The following is a 12,232-nucleotide window of genomic DNA, read 5'->3' on the forward strand; positions in this document are numbered from 1 at the left end:
TGGGAGCCATCGACTGTCAGCTGCACCGTGACGCGTTAGCTTCTGTGCTACCTTCTCCTGCAGTTCATGTTTGAAGCTTAGCATAGTCCCTGGCAAATTGCCTGGAACTCGCTCCACTTCTGTCGTAGATGTCATGTCATTCTTCATGCTGATAACAGAATGCGATCATGGAAGTGTTGGGAACAGCTGGCAATTTCGTGATGCGGTGAAGAACTCACTCTAAGCCTGTCCTGCACAACCATTTAGGAGCGAGGGGTCTCCTTCTCAGCTTCTCGTAGCATGGAGTAGCTACCCTTGCCATAGGAAGTGTTAATATCTGCAGCATTACTTGCTTATGTTAGCCGTTTGGGGGTTAACCCATATTCTTTCAAAAACGTCAGTGTTTTCTCAGACTTCTCCTGAATGTGTGAGTCGTCGTCCCGACTGTCGCTGGGTGAGACTATCACCATCCACTGGGGTGTTTACGGTGTCTTCAGTTGAAGAGCACCATGTTTCCCCACACAGAGCTTCCACTGCAACTCTCTTCGAGTCAAATTTGTGACATTCGTTCATCATTATACATTTCTGAGGACTTCACCAACTCCCTGGCCAATACGGCCATGGTGTATATGTTTTTCTCACATTTGATTTTCTGTTTCCCTCCTTTCATTTTCTTCAATTTGCGACATACAATTCCAGATTGGGTAGCTAGCCTGGTTTCTTCTCTATCATTCTGGTGAATAATAATATAAGCAAGCTAAGAGTTCCGGATGTCAACCATTGTTAAATTGCCGTACTCTTCTTTTCCTTGGTTCAGATGTTTAAGGACGGGATTTGTCATTTGCAAATACGCTGCAAATGGTTTACTTTCCAGTTGATGCATGGACTTGGTTCACCTTAAAACAGTGTCCTTACTCAGTCGTAAGGTCCTCAGGTTGTCTGACATATATTTCAAGAACTTAAAATATTATGAAACTGACAAAGAAACACCTACAACAAGTGAATGTTTAAAACATCGTACATATATCGGAATGGTTATTGCTTAACGATGGATCAGGACCAAGGTACAAGCTTTTGTGCGAGTCTGAAAGACTACTGTCTTCTCGGAGATGCTCGTCCGAAAACTCTGCCCGTATTTGCAAATGCTGCATTGAAAATGTGGTTAAAGATGAAGTACACTTTCTCATTCATTGCAGTTTATATTCGGATTTGAGATAATATATATACAAGAAATAGAAACAGTTCATCCAGGTTTTTCACACTTTGCACTAATTGAGCAAACTGCGTTTTGTGTTAGTAAATATCTTGCTGCATTACTACAATGTACAAGCGCCGGTAATTTGCTCGGCAACAATAAGCAGTATCTACCACATCCCGCTCATGTTTGATATATATGTCTTCAACCTTTTAAATGTGTATACGTGCTTTGTTGTCGGCCTGTCGTGGATGCTGATGTCCCTGGGGGATGACATCAGCATAGGAGTCCTGGGATTAGCAACGCTCACCGTTTCTCAGCACCATGAATGTTGCATGACTTAAACCCTCTAGTTAGTTACAAGGACATGCTCAGGATCTCACAGTGCGACGGTCGATACCCACGACAGGCTGATATACTCTTCACAAGAAATTAAGCAACAAGTATTTTCAGTGTAACATCTTTATCAATCTCGTCATGCTACTGAAAGGTAAACATTCAAAGACTACATGACCTTTAGTGACTGTCAAATTGATGTTTCTGATAACATTGACAGCATCACCCGAACACAACCACACTCAGAAACAACATGCACAATGTGTGGCATGAATGTGCTCCACTCTTCACACATGCACCATGATCGGCGTAAACCTACCTGTAATCATTCCTCTGGAACAACAAGCGGGTTCTAACTTCATTTTTATGGATGATAATGCCCGAGAAAGAGTTGTTAACGATGTTGTTTAGATCAACAACATCACACATATCGACTAGCCTGCAAGGTCACTTGATCTTATTCCCATTGAACATGCTTGGGACGTTGTTGGAAGTCGTGTTTACGGTCTCCATGTTCACCCCCAGATTCTGGATGACCTTGAGCAGGCGTTACAGAGAGAATGGCAGAACATTCCACAACAGCAACTTTAAAGGCTCATTTGGTCAATGCAAAGACGTGTAGAAGCTTGCATTTGTGCTCATGGTGGTCATACGCGTTACTGAGCACTGCTTCTCTGTCCAAAACTGACTTGAACTTTAATGTTAACATCAATGCAGCACATTTTGCACGACTGTTTCACGGGTACATGCTTTTGGTGATTTGTAAGTCTATTATTGCTCAATACCATTTTATTTCATTTTGTTATTCGTGTGTACATATGTTTCACCTTTCTATTGCATCATTCCATGCTTTGCAATGTCAATAAATGAAAATGTAATCAGACTAAAAATTTGTGTTGCTTAACGTTTTGTGAGGAGTATAAATTGACCTGTGATATATGTATACGTTTTTAATGGCAAATATTTCACAATTATGTATCCTTAAGTATCGTTGGTGTGTTATAGGCCATATGGCCGGACATCGTTAAAAACATTATGTACTTTTATTGAATTTGATTGTACCAACAATGTGTGACACCTTTTTATACTGGTTATAAGGCTGGAACGTGCTGATTCGGTTCCTAGGTCAGTGGAATACCCCTGTCACTTGACAATATATTCCCTACTTTCTACGTTCCTTATACATTTACACAAGGCGTTTCCAGATCTACGAGTGGATTCACTTTGTTCAAAGTAAAAACAACACTGCACAGTGCTAAATGATTCCAAAGTGACAGAACAACTTATGGTATGGATTTACTACTTCTTGAATATTTACTACTTCTTGAATATTTACTACTTCTTGAATATTTACTACTTCTTGAATATTTACAATATGACGTTTCTGGGCTACTTTTTGTCCCTTCATCAGGTGAATGATGAAGGGGCAAGAAGTAGACCAGACACGTCGTGTTGTAAATATTCAAGAAGTTGTAAATCCATACCATACGTTGTTATGTTACCTTCCAACTTCCAAATGCCCATCAAGCATCTAATTCCAAAGTGTACTTGTAGATTGTCTGTTCCAGCATCTGAAATTGTTCTTTTATCTATTAAATAATGAAGAACCTGGATACAATCGTCAGACAAACAATGAACAAAACGAGTCCAAATCAACCAAGTTAAGACAAATACCGGCGTTAATCCTGCTTTTGTAAGGGAACCGTATTCAGTATTAACTTTCTATAGTTTTGTTACTGAGATGAAAACAATTGAAACAATGAATTGTTCACTCCCATTCTGATTGGTTGCTTGGTTTGTTGTTTAACGCTGCACTCAGCAATATTATCTGCTGTAGATATGGGCTCTGCTTTAAATAAGACCCTGTTATTGTAATCCATTTGATGACAAGAAGGGTATGCCATATATGGTATCTCAGTAGAGTGTTAGTCTGGGAACAAGTTGGTTATAAGTAATCGTAAAGGTAGTTTATGGTATTTAATTAAGTGACAGCAATGGAATCTTATATATCTAAGATATATCACTGAACAAAAAACGAAATGTCATTGTAACATGTAATGTTGTGATGTGTGTGATCCAGCGGAGAGAGTTCACTTGAAGTTTAAGCAACGTTGGGCGCGGAGAGTTCTTGGATGAGTGGCCGTGTTTGGCAGCTTGACTCCTGAGAGTTTCTAGACTTCAGTCCTGCCCCACAACGAAGCACATGTTATACATGTGGTCCCATCTTAGGCAAGCGAGTTTGTTCATAATTGCCTCTGTTAACCCAGCAGAAAATGGGTACGCGGTGATTGTGCTCCATACATATAAATGCTAGCATGTCTATCTTCCTAAGAAGCACCGCAAGAACAAGTTGGATAATTTGAATTAAAGCTTGTGTTAAAGGCACACTGTCCCACAACACTTCTCTAAACTTTAATAATGCGTTCCTCTCAATAATACTAACACTGGCTATCAGCCCTCACGGAAGCTACGCTATAATTTATTCTACTAAAAAATACGCATTTAGATTACAATATTGAATTAAAAAGTTTGAATGAATAATGCAACTGTGCATTAAATCGACTCTCGCGCCCTCTACCGGTCAAATATTATTCCAAGCGAACCCCATAGAGTTATGTCCCTTGGAAAGCACTTTATCTCATCCTACGCACAACCTTTGATTGAAACCAGTTCGGCAAACACCGCGTGCGACAGTTTTCAATGTACGGATTAATTGTTTACATTCCATATAGTTGTTTGATCGGTATTCTAGATGTTGGTGACTCAAAAATGAAACATACAACTTTAAGGATGACAACTTCTTATTTATTGCGTTAAGCGACGTTTTGATGCAGATGCTTACATCGCTATCAAGCTACAGTGTTGTCGCACAGTGATGTAAGAATCTACATTGAAACGTCGCTTAACTCAATAAACAAGTTGTCATCCATAAAGCTGTACGTTTCATATAGGACAACACTAGTTTAAGAAATCAATTGAGCTAAATATCAATTGCGGAAAGTGTATTGCGGAAACTTGTCATATACTCTGTTCCCTTTTTAAATGTTTATCAATAAACATACGTCGTCCTGTGTGTAGATATAACAATGCCTGATACATAGTAATGTTATTAAAATCAACGCCAGACAAGACTGAAGGCAATATTCAGGTCAGATACAACAGATGGTACCCCGGCATTACTGGGATATTGATTGTTGAAATAGATTTTCTGTAATTTATTATCGTGGTTGAAGCATGAGGTAATGGAATTTGACACTGACACATGTGGTTACTATGTTATACAGTACATAATTATAATGTTCATTAGTACTTACTGTACGTGCCTTTTTTGTACTGTATTCAGCAACAAATGTTCTGACGAAGTTTAAACAGTATTTCCCTGATGTCATTGATACAATTGTTGTAGTTTTATATTGTTTGCAGTTGAGATATCCAGTAGAACTTCACATCATTTTCATGTGAAATCATTCTGAAACGGAAACACTGTTAACAGAGAAATCTGGACGCAAAGAATGTAGGTTGACATCAACAAACAACAAAAAGATTTAACACAATTAACAATTTTATTACACAATTAATGAACTTTAAAAATCAATACAATTCACGGCAGAACAATTACAATGACAGTAGAAGCGTGACATTAATTATAGATTACTATTCTGGGATGATATATATGTAATACTTGACACAATTTTTTACAATTTACAAGTAATACATTAAAACAACAAATTATCGTTTACAGGTAAAATGAAATACAATTACAACATCATTCAAAAAGAAACAACAACATCAACGATAATGAAATTATTATTCTACCATGGCTACTTGAAATGCTTGAATTTGATTAGTTAATCAATAAAATCAGACGGTATCAATTTGGATTGAAAATGCGTCTGATTTCACGGCGCTTCACTGCGCACGTATACAACACGTCCGCACTACTTCAGCTTGGCCACCAACATGACTAATATCAACACAACAGACGTGATGGAAATGCTGATGAAACATTTATTAAAACTCGAAAAAAACAATTATACGATTTCTTCTCTACAATTATTAGGGAACCTCACTATCATAATTATTACCTTCTATTATACAAATATTCAAACTCAATAACAATACACAGCCCCAAACATAAACAAACAATTTCTAACATATAAATCAGAAAACCTTGTAAAAATACATCCCTATCTATACATCCCTATTTGTGCGGCAAAACGTTCGTCAACATTTACCTACCTGGTAAATGGTATATTTGTTTCCGAGTAGAATGGGAAATTCGCAACATAACGGTCAGGCGAAACACAAAATTTATGCCACCTTCCCCACAAGGCTGTCACGTACTGCTATGTTCGTACATTTTGAAAAGCTTGGCTACAATCCAGTCCCAAATGATGAGAACAATGTTCCAAGGAATCCCAAGTTAGTCGCATGTACACAAAGCAGCACTGTCACTCTTTCGTCGCATGCCGGGATGGAGGCACGTACGTGAAATCATGATCGACACTCGCCGGTCATAAAAATGAAAAGTCTTTGATGAGTTACAGATCATAGGTCGATCAGAAAAGGATGATTTCTTCGATTCTGCAGGCTTCAGGTTCGACAGTCAGTCAAGTATTTGCCACAGTCACTTCGAATCGCAACCTTTCGCAAAATGTAAACAATGGCTCGTCCGCCATTTCAAACTGTTGCGTAGCTGTCTACTTCCCAAAAACATAAGTAGGTCAGACGATCCCATTATAGTGTAGCCAGGGGGGTACAGTAACACGGCACATAAAACAATAGGCTGGTTTCGGTCGTGTGGAGTTATGAACATAAAAAACAAGCTCTTAGGTGTTACATTATTGCATTGAATAAACAGTAGTTTGTTTCTTTGAACCGAATATTGTTTATGTTGCGATGTTAAAAAAATACGAACGGCACCTACCACTCCCTTCACAGACGAGTTCAATTCGTCTCTCGTCCCATGCCGGATTAGCAGTGTCTTCCGCAGGACGAGGAAGTTCGATATTAAATCGGTTATGGAATTGATAGTCCCTAAATTTCATTTGAAGACAAACGTGTAGAGTGAGGTTTCAAATGATTAATTTAGAGACTATCAATTCGGTCTAACATTCATCTAACTTCCAAACACAGTATGTTTATCTCCTAATTCTATTCTAACATTTATATAGCACCAATATCAGTTGCTCAAAGGCGCTTTGATATCCCCTCGATCATTGGATTTCAATCTCAACTGCACATCGTATTATCAATCTAGCCTCCCGGGGATCATACAACTCTTGCAGCCACTAGGCTTTCCCGTACTTACGAGGTGCCCATTCACAGCTGGGTGGACTTGGACACATAGTCACAGTACCTTGTCCAAGTTTACTAAACGTTGCTGTACCCGTAACCAGGTGTTTGCACATATTCATTTGGCCACCATCTGGTCATATACCAACGGATTCGTGGGTTCTTTTAAGTTGTTGTTTATTGTACACTAGGGGTTGTGACAACACTGAAAGAATATGCATACAAAGTTGACTCAAAGGTTTTTACACCCGGTCACAGGTGGACTCGATCCCTACACCTCAACCTCGCTGGATCACTCGCCTGGCGCCACGGACAGCTCGCCCACCACGCCCACCACGCCCCCAAAGCTCGCGTCCCACTGTAAAAACTATACATGGTAGACAATTAGGACAGTGTAGTTTGGAAAATCTGATTCTTGAAGTTTCAGCTTCGTGTTCCGCATCAAAAAGAATCCATGTACAGGGTGCAAAGTGATCATAGCGCCTAGTTACCGTAACTCCCATACCTTAACATAGACTTAGCAGTCTTAGCGCTGTGGTTGTTTTGTACAATACCACCCAGGTCTAGATATGAAGTGTGCATCTTGTGCTCTTTCTATCTGCTCCAAACTATAGTTCAGATGCAGCTTCTGAAAACAGGATGTTTCATTTGACAAGTTTCTTTCAATTACCCTTTATAGTTGAAGTTAAAGTGTCCCATGTTACGTAAAGGCGATCAACAATAAAATCTCTGATTATATGAACGTTTTGTGTTCATCATTAACTTCTGGATAAGCGTATCGTTACCCCAATACACAAGGAAGAGCCGTGGGGTGTGTCAACGCTACACATACCAACTGACACCTGTTCAAAAACATCGATTTCTATCAACGAACCTTTACCATGAGGAGTCATACAGCTAGGGCCCATGCAGGTAGCTAAAGTATTGTAAATAACCATGGTCGCTGGTATGGTGATCTACCTTCAGTTGTTGATGATCTACCTTCAGTTGCTGGTGATCTACCTTCAGTTGCTAGGGATCTACCTTCAGTTGCTGGTGATCTACATTCAGTTGCTGGTGATCTACCTTCAGTTGCTGGTGATCTACCTTCAGTTGCTGGTGATCTACCTTCAGTTGCTGGTGATCTACCTTCAGATGCTGGTGATCTACCTTCAGTTGCTGGTGATCTACCTTCAGTTGCTGGTGATCTACCTTCATTTGCTGGTGATCTACCTTCAGATGCTGGTGATCTACCTTCAGTTGCTGATGATCTACCTTCAGTTGCTGGGCATCTACCTTCAGTTGATGATGATTTACCTTCAATTGCTGATGATGTACCTTCAGTTGCTGGTGATCTACCTTCAGTTGCTGGTGATGTACCTTCAGTTGCTGGTGATCTACCTTCAGTTGCTGGTGATCTACCTTCAGTTGCTGGGGATCTACCTTCAGTTGCTGGTGATCTACCTTCAGTTGCTGGGGATCTACCTTCAGTTGCTGGGGATCTACTTTCAGTTGCTGGTGATCTACCTTCAGTTGCTGGGGATCTACCTTCCGTTGCTGGGGATCTACCTTCAGTTGCTGATGATCTACCTTCAGTTGCTGATGATCTACCTTCAGTTGCTGGGCTTCACACATAGTACCCATGTGGGGAATCGAGGTCGTGAGGGCGTGAGGGGCGAACGCTTTAACCACTAGACTACCCCACAGCCTTCTTTCAAAATAGGCAAAAACAGCCTCAGTAAACATGTATAACAAACTGACGTAAAAAAGAACTTTTGTGTTGCATTTGGGCTATTTTGTATACGTTAATTTTATATTTAAAATATCTTTTGCTATTTTAGTTGCAATGCCTGTCACGAACTGCGAGTACAACGAACTGTAATTCGCGTTACCATCCAAACTGTGTTCCACAAGTGATTGTTTTGATAAACAGAATCCCACCCTCGTGTCTTCTGATATCAAATACATGAACACTCGTTGACAAAAGTAAAAATAGCCTCGGATATTTGTAACTTTATCAACTCGTAGTGATATATATCGATATCAAAAGAGACTCTGAGGAGATTCTCTATATCCCTTTGAGTCCTTAATAACTGTAATTTACTCCACACGAAATTAATTTTAGAAAACAAATGTTAAGGGCAGCCCAGTGAAAAATTCGATGGGTCGTATTCAGTTCTAGCGTTTAACAGGAACTTCACAAAAGAACCCTCGTGGAATATTGCAGTTGGTGTCATCCCATCTGTACTGTCCGTCACTCCAGCGGTAGGACAAACAACAGTTGGCAGGCCATCCATCTTTCCCGCTTTTCTGCCAGTAGAACTTGACAATGGGTGTTCCGTCAAACCAGATCCAGTTGACCTTCCCCTTGCCCCCGATCCACAGTGAAAGCTCTGGAAAAGACGTGTGGTTAGTTGGTATTTTAACGCCGCACTCACCAATATTCCAGCTATATGGCGGCGGTCTGTAACTAATCGAATCTGGAACATGCAATCCAGGGATCAACTGTATCGATCTGCACAATTGGGCTCCGATGACATGTGTCAACCAAATCAAAGAGTCTGACCACCTGATCCCGTTAGTCACCTTTTGCGACAAGCATGGGTTATGGAAGATTAATTGTAACCCGGATCTTCACGGGTTTAAAGTGAAAGGAAGCAATGTACTGATATCGAAAAGCTTGGAGACCAAGGATAACATGAGCGTTATTGTGCATGTTCCTCTGTATAAACGACGCTACTTAGGGTGGACAAGTTTTGAAAGGGAACAGAGGGCTTGATGAGTAATTATAAACAATTTCAAACCTGTAATTGTTGTTACAATTTTCTGTGACAATTCTGTTCGGGTTTCCGCTTTCTGCACATTTTCTACACATTGATAGTTGTTCATATATATTTTTATCGAAACTCATCAATTCATTAAATATGTTCACAAATTTCATACAATAATGAAAGGGGAGACTCGTTACCTGAAAGTGTACAGGCTGCAACGAAGTTTATAAATTCGGTACAATGTTTCGGGAAGTAACCGCGTGCGTGCGACATTCTGAACATTTTTACTGGTTATTTATGATAGTATTGTTAAAAGTGTATGGTTCCAATGACATTTATGAAAATATGTCCCAATTTGACACACGTCCCAATTGCGTAGATCGATGCTCATGCTGTTGGTCACTTGATTGTCTGGTCCAGGCCCGATTATGTCGCCATATAGCAGGAATATTGCTGACTGCGGCGTAAAACTAAATACTGCTTGATGCGGCGTAAAATATCGGATTTTGGACAGTCTGCATTGTTGCTGTAAAATATTGCCGAGGCATCTCTGGTGTTTAAAGCGTTTGCCCATCACGTTGAAGATCCGGGTTCGAGTCCCCACACGGGTACAATGCGTTAAGCCCATTTCTGGTGTCCCCCGCCGTCATATTACTGGAATATTACTAAGTGGTGACAGGGGCAGAGGGGTAGGGTAATGGGTAAAGCGACCGCTCCTCACGCTGAATCGAAGTCCCGGGTTTTGATACCCCACATGGGAACAATGTGTTAGCTGACTCATCCACCCTTCGTCAACACGTATGTGACGAAACACGTGCATGCACGAAGACGCGAGCCTGAGTGAGTTAGTTTAGCTTCACGCCGCTTTTAGCATTATTCCAGCAATATCACGGCGGGGACACCAGAAATGGACTTCACACATTGTACGCTTTCACAATTAATCTACCCCACCGCCCCGTTAGGCCTGACACAACCAAGGACCCGTTCCTCAAAGCGATCTTAGTGCTACGATGATCGTAAGACTATGTTAAAGCATGGTAGTTACCATCGCCTTGGAGCTAAGATCGCTTTGCGGACCGGGGCCCTGGCCACGAGAGATGACGTACGGGTAGATTCTCCGTAGGTGACCATGAACTTGTGTTTTTCTTCCGTGTCTACCTTCATCAGGGCCCCTCCATCTGCCTTGCACACCTTACTCGCCATGTGCCACGTGTGTCGGGTAGTCGTTCTGTTCCGGTAGCAAAAGTTCCCCCGGGGATGGCAGACAAATCCTTTCACACTGCACCCCTTCGCAGCAATCCCTGAAGGCCAAAGTCAACTATTTAAAAAGGTTTTGGGGTTTTATTTAAATAAAATTATGCAATATAATATCGAATGCAGTCCAACATTTTGACTTGTACCATATGTTTTCACGGTAGGCGTGTCAAACGAGATATTGCCTTGGCTTTGCATGTATCGGATGCCGCCGATGGAGCAGGATACGCTCACCATTTCGTGACCATATCTTTATTGATGTTGTATTTTTCGAAATTCAGCATTGCAATATCCTTTGCTAAACTGAGAATTACTTTTGTTTCAACGAATATCTGAGGCCCAAAAGAGGACCAACAAGTAAAAAACGGCATAGGTGGCTGTTTGCAGGTGTCATCTATTGTCCAACACTGTTTGCAGGTGTCATCTATTGTCCAACGCTGTTTGCAGGTGTTATCTATTGTCCAACGCTGTTTGCAGGTGTCATATATTGTCCAACGCTGTTTGCAGGTGTCATCTATTGTCCAACGCTAGTTTGCAGGTGTCATCTATTGTCCAACGCTGTTTGCAGGTGTCATCTATTGTCCAACACTGTTTGCAGGTGTCATATATTGTCCAACACTGTTCGCAGGTGTCATTTATTGTCTAACACTGTTTGCAGGTGTCATCTATTGTCCAACACTGTTTGCAGGTGTCATCTATTGTCCAACACTGTTTGCAGGTGTCATCTTTTGTTCAACACTGTTTGCAGGTGTCATCTATTGGCCAACGCTGTTTGCAGGTGTTATCTATTGTCCAACACTGTTTGCAGCTGTCATCTATTGTTCAACACTGTTTGCAGCTGTCATCTATTGTCCAACACTGTTTGCAGGTGTCATCTATTGTCCAACACTGCGTGGTTTGCCTGTTCCTTTAGTGAGCCGTTTACTCAATCAATTAAAAAGGATAATAATGTCAAGTGCTTTTACAGTAAGTACACTAAATGAGTCAAGAAAATATATACCTTTCATAGCATTTTTGGAAACGTAAAATATGGTTCTGATGGACATATCACGTTGCTTCGAAATGTCGAGAAAATAATTGAAGCAGCCTGGACCTAACTGAGGGAACTAGAAAATGTTTGAAGCAACGAGAAATACTTGAATTTCGAGAAAATAATTGAAATACCGAGAAAATATTTGAAGCAACGAGAGAAATCTTAATTATCAAAAAAATAATAACTAAAATTACGAGATGAAAATGGAAGCAACGAGAAATTTCGATTAAACTATTAATGCAACAGAGGTAGCAACACCAGGATGTCAACAGTTATATACTAGGCGTCATAAGTAAAGAGTCAAGTGATACAAAGCACATGTAAAGACAAGTTTCTCAGAATTGCTAGAACTAAGAGTGTCATCATAATGTTTAATGTGTTGGCAAACGT

Source organism: Haliotis rubra, unplaced genomic scaffold (assembly GCF_003918875.1).
Source record: "Haliotis rubra isolate DU_JTF1 unplaced genomic scaffold, ASM391887v1 Scf1301, whole genome shotgun sequence".
NCBI lineage: Eukaryota > Metazoa > Mollusca > Gastropoda > Lepetellida > Haliotidae > Haliotis > Haliotis rubra.